Genomic DNA, 12,837 nt, shown 5'->3' on the forward strand with positions numbered 1-12,837 from the left:
TAACAGCAGCTTTAATTGGAAATGCCTTTGGAAGGTTCCAAGTGACAGAAGCCATTGTTGCTCAGCAGCTTCCAGGTCACAGAAACAGCTATTTTTAAGTATGTTTAGGATTGCTGTTAGGCATGCGATTATCTTCTAAAATTTGCAGATTTTCAGTTCTTGACACCTAATTCTTTGCAACTTGTATGCTGATGCTGTGTGAAACCAGCTCTTTAAGTGTGACTGCTGTGCTGGGCACTTCTGGGACGTGCAGGGCCACCTCTGATCCTTGACAGACACTCTCCACCTTCTCTGCAGAACTAGTATTTTGTTCAGATAAGGAAGTGTTGAATCCTGAAATAAGAATCCAGACCCTTATTTTGAGTTCTTGGAAAAACACAAGTCTGATAAATTCTAGTAATTAATGCTGTAGAGAATCATAGAATAGCTTGTGTTGGAAGGAACCTTAAGACTACCTAGTTCCAACCCCCTGCCATGGGCAGGAACACCTTCCACAAGACCAGGTTTCTCAAAGCCCTATCCAGCCCAGCCTTGAACTGTTCCAAAAGCAGCTGGATTCGTGTAGTGCAGCAAACTAGGTCTGCATCCTATTTATTTATCTTTATTTTCCCAGTTCTCCTCTTACTATTTTTTGTTGCCCTGTAATAGAGCTTGTAGCTTCTTTCTCTACTTGAATTTTGATACAAACAGCGTGAGTGTTGCCCCTATAAAATATTTTGTCTTGTATTAAATCAAACTCAGGAAGGAAAAAAAAACCAATTTTATCTTCACCTGGGCACCGAGATATCGAAACCATTACAGTGAGAGCACAAGGTAATTTTCATTGGGGCAGTGAATAACTTCACTCCCCACTGAGCAGAAGAATGGTGCTATTTCTGAAGCTCTCACATTCTGCTCCTTGTTTTGATTTGCTTTGGAAGAAACCTGCAGCAGTCAGTTCCCACTCAGGCCTTGCTTCTTCCAGAAGATGGACACCTTCTGTTCTTGCATATTGCCATCGTCTGTGCTGCACATGTTCACTGGAGCTCACCAGGAGTACGTGTGAGGGGAAGCCTTGCTCCACCAGACTGCTATTCCTGGAGAAGATCCATTTCACATGGACACACGATGGTGAGATGTCCTTGTTTATCGAAGCTGGGGATTGATTCCAATGCAGTTCCAGACACTGACATGCCCTGAGGTGTGAGTTATCCTGACAGGAGTCAAGGTCAAGCACGGGCTGCCGTGTGCCAGCAAAATAGATGTTTAATCAAAGCCATATAAAATATTTACAGGGAAGCTGCAGCTGCTGGTGAAGTGCAGCACATGACACGTCATCTGATATGAAAGGTTTAAGGAAAATCCTGAGATGTGGCCTGGCAATGGCATAAAATAAATAATCTGTCATGCATCTAGTTTTTCTTCTTCTTAAAGCCAGGTTGGATCCAATCTGTCTAAATTAAGGGTCACTTTGCCAAGCTGCTCAGTGCTTCTGCCACAAACAGGAATGATGATATGTTCCCATAAAGCCTCTTTAGGTCCACATTTCACAGCTCATCTGAAGCTGAAGCCATTACATTTCTGGCAGTTTCCAGCAAAGCACAACTGGATGGCACTGGTTTCTAGTTCTGGCTTTTAACACTGCATGTGCTTAAGTCAATAACCACCCTTATTTTCTGACATGGTGTGTAATGATAAAGATGTGGGTGGAAATGTAACTTGGACTTCATGCAAAGAAAGCAGACGGCTTGTGATTTTCCCTCTCAACTCTGAAAACTATTTATTACCTGCTTATTAAAAATTCCTCTTCTAGTGTAAACTGGAAAAACCTTCATGGTATCCTCTTCCTTTTCCTCTTGACGTTTCAGCCAGAAGCTTGCTCAGAATTTCACACCAGCAGATTGCTCTTTCAGCTCTGTGCTGGCAACAGCTGGGGCTCCACAGCCATGCAGGGCTTGCTCTGCTCCTTCCAAAGAACAGAATGTCTGCAATGGATGTTCAGCATTTTGCTTGGTTGAACCCCTTTTCCAAGACCAGTGGTGCTCACATTATTGCCTGCCCAGCTGGCACAGTGATTCATGCACTGACAAATTACCAAGATAATAAAATTGACACTCGGAAATAATTACTCTTTAATTTAGGAGGGAATTAAAAACACAGGCACAATCCTTTGCAAGTAGTTCTATTTGCAGAGTAGCTGATTAAGCACAGTCCTTCTCATTTAATCTGACTGTTCACAGGGAGAAACAGTGACCTTGTTGGAGCTGAGGGCAGAAATCCCACTGATTTTTGTTGAGCTGGGATCTTACTTTCCACATATAAGTGCAGGTGCAGGTATTTGCAGATTTAGGCTCTTGAGTTGGGTTTTTGATGCATTTATACTTCATTTTTTCCCCCAGGAGCCTTATAAGCAGGGCAAAACCCACTTTCGCAGCCAAGTCTTTATTGTTGGTGTAGGATTAACTTCGAGTTAACGGGGAATATGTTTAAAGTTGTGTTCTTTTGAAAACTGGTGAATAAGGAAACTTTTTTGCTTGAAAAGCCAAATAAATTTCAAAAATGTGGGGGTTTTTAATCAATACTGGGGCTTTTGAGAAACTCTGAAGGGTCTTGGATTCCCAGTCTTGTCTAACTATTTTGCTTTTAATTCAAGTAGAGTTTGTTCTTCCCTGCCCATGGCAGGGAGGGTGAAACTAAATGGTCTTTAAGGTCCCTTACAACACAAACCTATGATTCTTCTACAGCTCATTTCAAAGAGTATTTGTACAAGGGAACTTGCATCTTTTCAAAGCAGAGTGACATAATCATCATATACGAGCAACTACATACAGTTCTCTATTTTGCTATCTACTGCTACCATAGATTACAAGAAATTAGAAACTTTGCCACTGTTTAACACCAAAAAATATCTTCCTGCCCACAGGCCCCCTTTAAAACTGCAAGAGCAGGTAGGTATAAGAACTGAAAAAAAAAGGTTCTTATTAAAGAGGTGTAGAAACTTAGTTCCTGTTGAAATATCTATTCCTCTTGAGGGTCTGGCACCAATTTTGACCTGGTGGCAGCAGAGATGTGCAGGTTAGTTTTATTGAGGCATAAAACCTGAGTAAAACTAGCCTGGATTAGTGCCTGGGCAAGGTCAGGTATGTATCAAGATGTCTCTCTGCCTCAGATTGAGATGAAAAGCCACATATGAAGAATGTGAATCTACCCAGGACATAGTGTGCTAGCACAGGAATGCTCCACGGGAGCATCTTTATTTTCCTCAGGGAAATTCATGGGAAATACGAGACTAATAAGCTATGTCATGATTAAACTCGATCATTTTTGGCTTTGGATGCCTATCAACACACATTGGTTCAGAGGATTCCCCAGAGATATTTTTGCACGAGGGTTGCCAAGCATTGGAATGGGCTGCTCAGGGAGCTGATGAACTCACCTTGCCTGGAAGTGTTCAAGAAATGACTGGACATGGCATTTAGTGCTCTGGTTTAGTTGACAAGTTTGCCAACCTTCCCAGAGCAAATGGTTTCCTCTTTAGTCTTCTGAATTATACTGAACCGTGGCTATGATAGCAGAAAGAGAGTGAGCGGAATGAGGGGTGCAGGACGGAGAGCACAGTTAACACCTGGTGTCCCCTTGCACTTTCCTGGGTGAAAGGAAATATTTGCACTGTAGAGGCCACACCTATTTAATTAAAGTTCAAAGCCTGAAAACTATGCCTGGCTTTTACATACCTCCGTAGGGAGAGCTGAAAGAGGCACAACGGTTTGGGAGAGCGTGGGAATGGGATGTGGGAGACAGGCAAAACCCAGCAAAGTTACCACTTACAAAGCCAAACTCAACCAAACCAAAACAAAATGGTGCTTAATTTTCCAGGAAATAGGGCTCACCCTTAAGGGTAACTTATCTCTTAGCTGAGGTTATGCACTTTAGAATTTAAGTGGAAGGATGTTGGAAGAATTCTCACTCTTTCTTCAATTGAGTAAAACACTTGCTCAGGAAAAGCAAAGTGAAACCAAACCTAGGCTGCACTTTACCCACCAAGAAAATCAACTTGTTCACTAATGAAGAGCCTAGATCCTCTTCCAGGAAAGGAAGATTGGAAAAGGGAGAAAAAAACTCAGCAGAGGATAAAAGGGAAGAAAATGGTGGTGTCCATTTCAGATATGGATGCAAAGAATGATCAACACAGTTCTGAACAACTTTTGGCTTGCAAGCGTAGATTGCACGGATTTCTAAGATTTGCAATTTAATTAATTTTCTCATATGTTCTACTTCTGCATTTCCTCCATGGTAATAGAGCATGCTGAACACCAGAGACCAGAAGAGCAGAAGGGTGTAAAAGTACAAAGTCATTGTATTAAAACAACATAATCATACATTTTAAAAGATTACATGAATTCAAGTCCTGGGCAAAAATCCATTGTATTTTGATGCTCTTACCATTTCTAGGAGAAACTAAATGAAAATTACATTGAACCTTGAACTGCTACGCTTTCTGTTTATTTTTTACTCTTCTTTTCACACTGTTCTGACCTTTTTCTGGTAGTCTCCTCTCAAAAAACAATAGCACTATCCAGAGTCTTAGCAGTCTTCAGAGAACACAGTCCATCCAGATTTTCTTTTGTTTTGCCAAGCTGTCGGCTACAAGCAAGAGAATAATTTTTATCCATGCTAGAATTAACATCTTTTCAAGGTGATATAAAGTGCCTTTATAGAATCTCCAGAAACAGGAAAACGTCTTATGTGGTCTGGGGTATATTATAGTGTCTTTGTCTCCAAGTAAATATAATTATTTTCTTTCTCAATGCAGAGAGGTGCATAATAAAGCTTTATTAACTCAAAATCAGAGCTGAAGGAATAATAAATAAAATAAACCCATCAATATAGCAATCTACAGCTCATTTGGCTGCTTTGCATGTATTTTAATGTATTCTTGTCTGAGCTGTGATGTGAATGATGTCTTGTTTGAATGACTTGTTATAGAAAATTCATATTTTTCTACATGCTATTGTTTGCACCTGAATGTGGCATTTGCAAGCAAATGTGCAGTTGTTAACAAAAATAACAAAACCCTATCTCCTCGAGGATGAGACACTGCAGCTACTTACACCTGGGCATCATGACCTCAGCTCTCGAAGTCGGGAAGACAAGGTGATGAAGCCACAGGCTCCCTGAGCGTGGAAGCATGTAAATGCAAATTTCTTTGTGTGAATGTGAAAAGGGACTTTTAACAGAAAATCTTCCACATGCATTTATTGAAGGACTAGAAAAAAATTTTTAACTCTCCTCCCCATCTTCACACTACGAGGAGCTTAGTGCCTGTGAAAAAAGAAATGTGCTTTTCTCCCATTAAGTAGGGAAAGGGGAACAGAAATCCATCCATCACCTACTTCTCTGCCTAGAAAAACCCTTCCTAAAAGCTTTAAAAGTATTTAATTTAGACCAATTTTCAGATGGTTTTTACACAGGTCTTAAAGTGAATTTTGCTTTTACATGGGTATAAATGCATGTGGAGAAGTAAGAGGGTTCAATGAGAAAGCTCTAGTGGTAATGGGTAAGATTTTTTTTTTTTTAATATTGGGTTTCAGCCAAAGTTATGGTCTTGATTCAGGAGCTGGATGTTGAAATTCCCAGGTGTATTTCTACATCACATCTGTTCTGGCCTGAAGCACCTGTTGGGCCCAAAATGGGTAGCACAGTCTGAGTTCCTGTCAAGGTAATTTAGCTTTTGCTGACCTCAGACTCTCCCTTCTTCCCCACCTGCACTCTTCCACTTCCAGCTGCACCTCCACAGTGGATATTTTGTGTTCCATCAGGTGCCTGTGCAGTGAGCGCAGTCGGTGTGTTGATCCTGCTAAAATCCACTCTTTTCCTACAGGCCTGGCTTTTGGCTGGGTTTGTGTGCTGATCCCGTTTGCCACATCATCATGTGCTGAGACAAGGCTGGTGATGGGCAGGTACAGCCAGGGCTAGAGAGGAGAGTGGGTGGGCCTCTTCCAGCAGCAGCAAGCTCTGATTTCTGGAGCTACAAAGCTGCCTTTAGGGCTCCCTCATCTGCTGTCTGGATCACTTTTCATGGGAGCTTTGACCTAGGTGAGGGATTTTAGAGTCATGGAACAGTTTAGGCTGGAAAAGACCTCCCAGATCATCCACCACTAAACAATGTCCCAAAGTGTCTTTTAAATCCCTTCAGGGATGCTGACTCCATCACTTCTCTGGGCAGCCTCTTCCAATGGCTGACAACCCTCTCTGAGAATTTTTTTCTAATATCCAACCTAAATCTAATCCACGTGTCAGTGCAACCACCACTGGAGGACTCTTGGTGGATGCTGGCTGTGGTGTGTGCATGGTAAGCACCATTCCCAGCTGTATTTTCCTTTCTGTGCTTAAGTGGCTTGACAACGATGTAGGTTTACTGTAAAAATAATACAGATTGTACAGATACTTTTTGCACGTGCATTAGATTTCTTGACCTGCCTTAAAATGTTTCAGGCCTATAGTATTTTAAAGGGAAATTGTGGAAGCCCGGGGAGCCTGGCCTGAGCTGGAGGGGTTGTTAAAGAAACAAAGGAAGGCTGGAGTGGGTAGATCATTACCAAATAGCCCAGCTACACGGTTCCTGCTTCCCTAATGAGCCTGACAGCATGCAGTGCCACCTCTCTCTTCTTATGTAAAGCTAATCCCTTGCCCTCTCTGACAGCCAGTATTTACATTTGCAAATGAATCCATCTTCCCACACTCCCCCTTCCCCTCCGAAGGGAGCAGAGGGAGACAGGACCAACAGCACAGTCCTCCCGGGACAGCACTGGCCCCTTGTCGAGGTGTCCCTCACCCAGGCAGCTGGAGGAATAAATGACTGGCTGACAAGAATACCTATGTGGACTGTCTGAGCTGATCCCAAACGAAAAGTTAGGCTGACCCCCTCTCCGACCCTGGGAACAGTGCTGGCAGACCCTGGTTTTCTTCCAGCACCTCTCACTTCCACCTTGCCACCACGCTGAGGCCACGCTGCACAGCCTGCAGGGCAAGGGCGCTGCTGCTCTCCCCCGCCCCTTGGCCCTGCATCCCTACAGCTCCCGTGGCCACCTTGGAGGCAGGTTAGGGAGCCAAACCCCGATCTTCTCCACGGAAAGACACCGGTGTCTTGGGGTGTCTGAGCTGCCCACGGCATGAGTGCTCATGCGGCAGGGAAGGGAGGGACTGTGAGGTGGGGGTAAGGGTCAGTGTGAAGCATCACCAGGGCTCAGCCTCGTGTACTGTTTCAATCAAGAAGTTGTGGTTTCCGGGGGTGGGAGGGGAGAGTCAATGGGAAAAGCAATGTGATTTTGTGTTAAGTTCTCATCTAATGACAACTGCGTCATTGATTTGACTAATTTGCTGGGAATGATCCCGCAAATGCATTTTTTATAGGAGAATGAAGGCGAGAAGTCATCCCCCCCTCAGCGTGGGATCTCACGGTAATCGCTAAATACGCCGAGGCAGGGGAGAAGAAGGTGGGAACATCTGCGCTCTGTCCCTTCCTTTGTTTCCATGAATGAGCAGTAATAGCCCTGCAAAGGCAGGCGCGGCGAGCAGGGGAGCGCCAGCCCTTCCTGCAGCCCGCAGCGGGGAGCCCCGCGCCTGCCGCCCGCCCATTGTGCGCCTCCCGAAGAGGGGCTTGTTGTGCCGAAATGCCAGGCGTTTCTGGAGCTAAGGTTATCCTCGGAGCGGAATACATAAATAAGAGATTGCTGGCGGGCGCTGCAGCCGGGCTGGGGCTCTGGGAAGTGTTTGTTTTCCTTTCTGTCACTAGGCAGCGGGGAACCCGTCGCCTTTGTTCTGCGGGTCATACTGCTGGGGATGGCAAATATTGACATACATGGAGGTGGTTTTCATTTTCACGTGTTTCTTGTTACCTCTTGCAGCTGTGTGGTTTGGCTTTTCTCTTCTCTTGTCTTCCAACATCTTTTTTTTCTTTGTGGGTTTTTTTTTTTGTCCATCCTCCTTGAATGTTTTCCAGCACTGGTGATACCGTCCCGGGTTGCGTATTACAGCCTCATAACCTCTGGCATGGCTTGTCCAAACGACCTGGGAGCTTCAGCTCCTGCCCAGTGCCACGGGGACATTCATTAACAGGGATGACAGGGAATCTCCTGGAGAAATTGCACTTCCCTTGTGGTCCTTTTGTGGTTGTCATTTCAGCTCGAAGTTCAGAAATGTTGCCAGGTGCTGCATACTTCATCCTGTTTCTGCTCAGACTGTACCTAGCTGGTGCTTAGAGGCAGAAACAAATTTTTCAGGGTTGTCAGAGATAAAAAGGAAAGGAGGGACACACAGAAACAAGGATCTTGCCCAGTCTACCCTTTTCTTCTCTCCAGCTTTGTTGCTTCAGTTAATTTTCTCTGGTGCCTTTTAACACAAATTATTTCTACCTGTTACTGGTCATAGAAAATACTTGTTTCTCTTACTGATCAGATCCTAAATTCAGGATATTGTCATACAACTCAATGCACTGAGGTAGAGGTATCTTCCAGGAAGAAAAATAGCCGTGTTAGAAAATTCCAGGAATGACTACACAAAACCTGTAATACAAAAAAAGGGAAATGTAGGCAGAGACAACAAAACTCATTCTGGTACTATGACAACAATTTTGTAAAATTGAAGTGCATTTTCCCTTAATCACTGTGGAAAACCAGGAAATTATAATTTACTACTGAAATAAATATTTGCAGTACTCTCAACATACCACATACAATGGGATCCACTTAAACTTTTGACATTCTACAACGGAAACAGTCAACTTTTTGAGTCAAAAATGCATTCACAAATAAACGGCTGAGAGAAAAGCCACCTAAATCTTTGGGGTAATTGCTCAGTCTTTTGAGTAACTTGTGTGTTTGAGAGGGTCTGCTAAGTCCTGTGGCAACAAAATGGCTCCATAGCTCATACTGATAATAATGCCAGAGGTAACTTCCATGTGTCCCTTGTCACCTGTTTCTGCAGCCTAATTTAGCTTTCCTAATGCTATGCATGGACAAATATCCCTTGGCATATCCTATGCAGATAATCCTTTTTTTTTCGCAGTATTTCTGAAGCATCTCAGTAACTGTGATGCCTTTTCAGAAAAAAAAGCTGTTTTGGAAATGATTGCCTTTGCAACAGTCGGCTCAAGTTTGCTGTGAACAAAAGGCAGAGCATTCTGCTGCTGTGCAGACTGATTTAGCTGCTCAGCCTATCCCTGTATGAATATCCAATTACCCCTTTGAGCTCCTGTAGTGGCGAGGGAGGGGAAGGCAGGAGGTATTCTCATCATGTTGCAATTATGATTCTTCCACTGTCCTCTCCCCTTCTGAAAATTATCCAGGTTGGAAGGGAGTCATTACCAGGCTGATCATGATAGCATGTATTCTTTAATAAATATGCTCAGCAGGGTTTGGATGAATAAGGCTCGAGCGATAAAGGATTGCCTCATAGGTGGCTGTGTGATTAGCCATTGACCTCGCGTGTGGTTTCTGTCCCACCTGGGTGATTGAAGCATCTGAAGAAGGAGCAGAGAGCACTGATTAGAAATTAAAATTTCTGATCAGAACCATTGGACTGATAATAACTCATCGTGCAATCCATGAAACATTCAGGTTTCACAAACCCCTCGTGATTAGAGTCCTCACAGAGAAATGGCAACATGCCTGAATCACTCAAAATTTTAATTTGTGAATGTAATCATAAATCAAGGTTCTCTTCATAGGAGGGCCTTGCCCTTTTTCTGCTTGCTCGGATGCAATTTGGTTCAGTGAGAAGTAAGGCCAAGCACGAGGTTTGGGACAGATCTAAAAGGAGGGGATGTCGCTCTTCATGAACTCAATGTCAAAGTTGCTCGTCAAAAGGTCAACAACTTCCATCTGCAAACAGCACCCAGGGTCCAGTCTCTGAAGTCAGAACATGCCTGGTCCAACAGTATCCATTTCTGGCAGTTCTTTGGAGGCTGGGTGTTTACAGTCCTGACCAAATTCTGGCACAGCATCTCTGGCTTCCACCACTCTAAATTTGCTGTGTGTAGCACAAGCTATTACATGTCCTTAAAAGTCTTCTGGAATCTGCCCTGGCTTATGTAACCCTCCTTCAGAGCAGGACACTTCAATAAACAGTGATCCCCATCCTCAGAAAGGTGGTTTCCAACAAACCTCTCTACTGAATGAGGATTGTAGCTCAATTTGGCTTAAAAACCCAGACTAATATTGACACTGCCCTCATCCTCTCATCTGATGATTTATTTCCTCAGCAGGACGAGCTCTCCCATAAAAAAGGATGTTTGATACAGGACAATACAGCCTGATTTGCATCGTGATGGCTCCTTCCCTAAACCACTGGCAGAGAAATTCAATTTTGCCATTGTCTCCAGAATGGTTTGTGTTGGAAAGGGCCTTAAAAGATCTCATTGCAACCCCCTGCAGTGGGCAGGGACACCTTCTACTAGACCAGAATGCTCAGGGCCCCATCCAACCTGACCTTGCCTTCAGTTTTCCTTACTAAAAAAAAAAAGAAAATTAAATGGTGAAAAATAGAAAAGAAAGATGGTTTGGTGTATACAGAGAGATGAAGGTGTATACAATATACAACGCACTACCAAATCCATGCCTAGTGCCCTGTTTTTTTTCAACAGCATTATAGCACTGAATTATTTATCAAACAGATTAACAGTGTGTACATGTATACTTAATGTAGAAATTATCATCCATTTACAGAAGGGTTTTAAATTAACACATGGGACAGGCTCCTTCCTTGGGTGTTTGCCCTTCTTTGTAGCAACTGCGCTTCCTCAGCCTGTGAAACCTATCCTATTTTTGAACATATTTCTCCGGGTTTCGACACTGTTGAGCAGGGTGCATTACCAGTTTGCCAGAAATGGCCTGATCCCACTACCCAAAAATCTTCTGGAAGGAAAATCCATTTGCTGTATGACATGAGAACTCCAAAAACCAAGCTGTTGCTTAGCCATTCTCCCAAGCACTCCAGCTTTTCCAAGTTTTCCAGCACCAACATCTCCTCAGTTAAACTCTTAGTGCACCCCAGGGGTCTGCCACTGGCACACTCTGCAGAGTCATTTCACTGAAGTATGGGTGCGGACATTTTAAAAATATTGAGCTGGAGATCAGAGTTCTTAAAATTAAAATTTTTGGTGTATGTTTTGCAGTTTGAGAAAGATCAGGCCATTGCAATTTTAATTTACTCATTTCCCAAAGCTGAAAAGCATGTGTTTTCCCATGCCTACAACCCACAACTTGATTTTCAAAACTTGGCTTCCTTATGCACGCAGCACAAACGTTATGGTACTCCTCTTAGGTAGTGGAACAAGCATTTCTTCACAAAGATTTGCTTTGAGTTATTCTGGGCAGCTCTCAAGAGAGGGGAAATATAATAACAAAAGATTTAACTACAGTTTGCAGCGCTGGAGCCAGGGAAAGAATCACAGTGTTACAACTAAATATTTATAGCAGAACGCTTGCTAAAAAGCTCTGTACAGTAAATAATTACCATATTGCTTCAGTCAGGACTTCTCTGATGCAAGCCAGGCAGAGCCCATTCCTGCCACTACTTCAGGGTGGGAATAAGCCATGGCACAGATCCTACTTGTGTGCTCCAGAGTCACTGCAGCTCCAGCATCCTGGAGACACCAGCCCCATCCCTGATACCACCACCAATGCCTGTATAAGAGTGAGACACTACCTGCTTTTAAAGCTCTGCTGCTAATCAGGACATCCCCCTGCTTCATTTTCTGTTCTCTTGGAGGACAAATCCCTTTTAATTCTTCAGATATACAAAACAATCTACTTATCTAAGCCTGCAAAACTTTCATCTGAGGATCAAAAATATCCTGGTGCATTAGGAATAATGAATTTACCCTGTAGGATAATGTATTTTAATCCTTTAGTGAGCCAGCTCTCCTCCCAATTTTAAACCAGGGAGGCCTCTGAGCAATCTAAAAGACTTGAAAGACTTGATCCTCTCCTGCATTAATGCACACACATATTATCACTAATTGTTTAGTCTCTCTTTAATCTATTTAAATGCGTAATACAGACTTCAAACATATTATTCTATTTCCATTTCAAATTGCATATGAGTCATTAAGCAGAGAGATTTGTTCACTGCTAGTTTTTAAATGCTGATATGAGGGCTAGATTCTACTATAGTGTTAGGTGGAGATAATTACCTTTTCACCTGAGTGCTAGTGGTGGATACCTCTCACAAGGAACATACTCAGGTTGGGTGTTCTGTTTTCATTTCTCCCCTTCTTTTCGTCTTTACCTCATATTAGAGATTGAACTTGTTAAACCTTGGTATTTGTACTTAACACGTGAACTTATTATTCCTGTAAAAATGTTTCAAGACTTATGAAGCTTATGAAGTACAGACCTGAAGCAGCTCTTAGGTAAAGGTTTAAGGGACAAGGAGAAAAAAACAGGCATAAAATGGTGTCAAAATCTTACGTAATAATAGCAAACTTGCAGTTTTTTCTCTTATAAAGTCCCAGAGCATATAGACAAGGCAATTCAAAATGTTTGACAGCTCAGGACTGGTGGATGGAGCAAGTGATAGGTGGACACCAGAGAAATTAAAAGCTTTCCTCAAATGGGAGAGCTTTCATTTTTAAGAGATTTGAGAAGTTATAGTAGGAGGTTGCCTCTGATTGTGTTTATTTGTATCTACAATTCACATCAGCACAGTGAAACACATCTTAATGTCCACAGGAGGCAGGACAAATAACACACCATATTTCAACCATCAGTTGTCCCAAGGGCATTTACCTCATTAATGAGGATGATGGCTTCAATTTTTCTCTTGAGAGTCTTTGAAAGGAGGTGATTGATACAGTTG

The sequence above is a fragment of the Corvus kubaryi genome, unplaced genomic scaffold (assembly GCF_017639235.1).
Source record: "Corvus kubaryi isolate FWS band 111438036 unplaced genomic scaffold, C.kubaryi_AGA036_p1.0 67, whole genome shotgun sequence".
Lineage (NCBI taxonomy): Eukaryota > Metazoa > Chordata > Aves > Passeriformes > Corvidae > Corvus > Corvus kubaryi.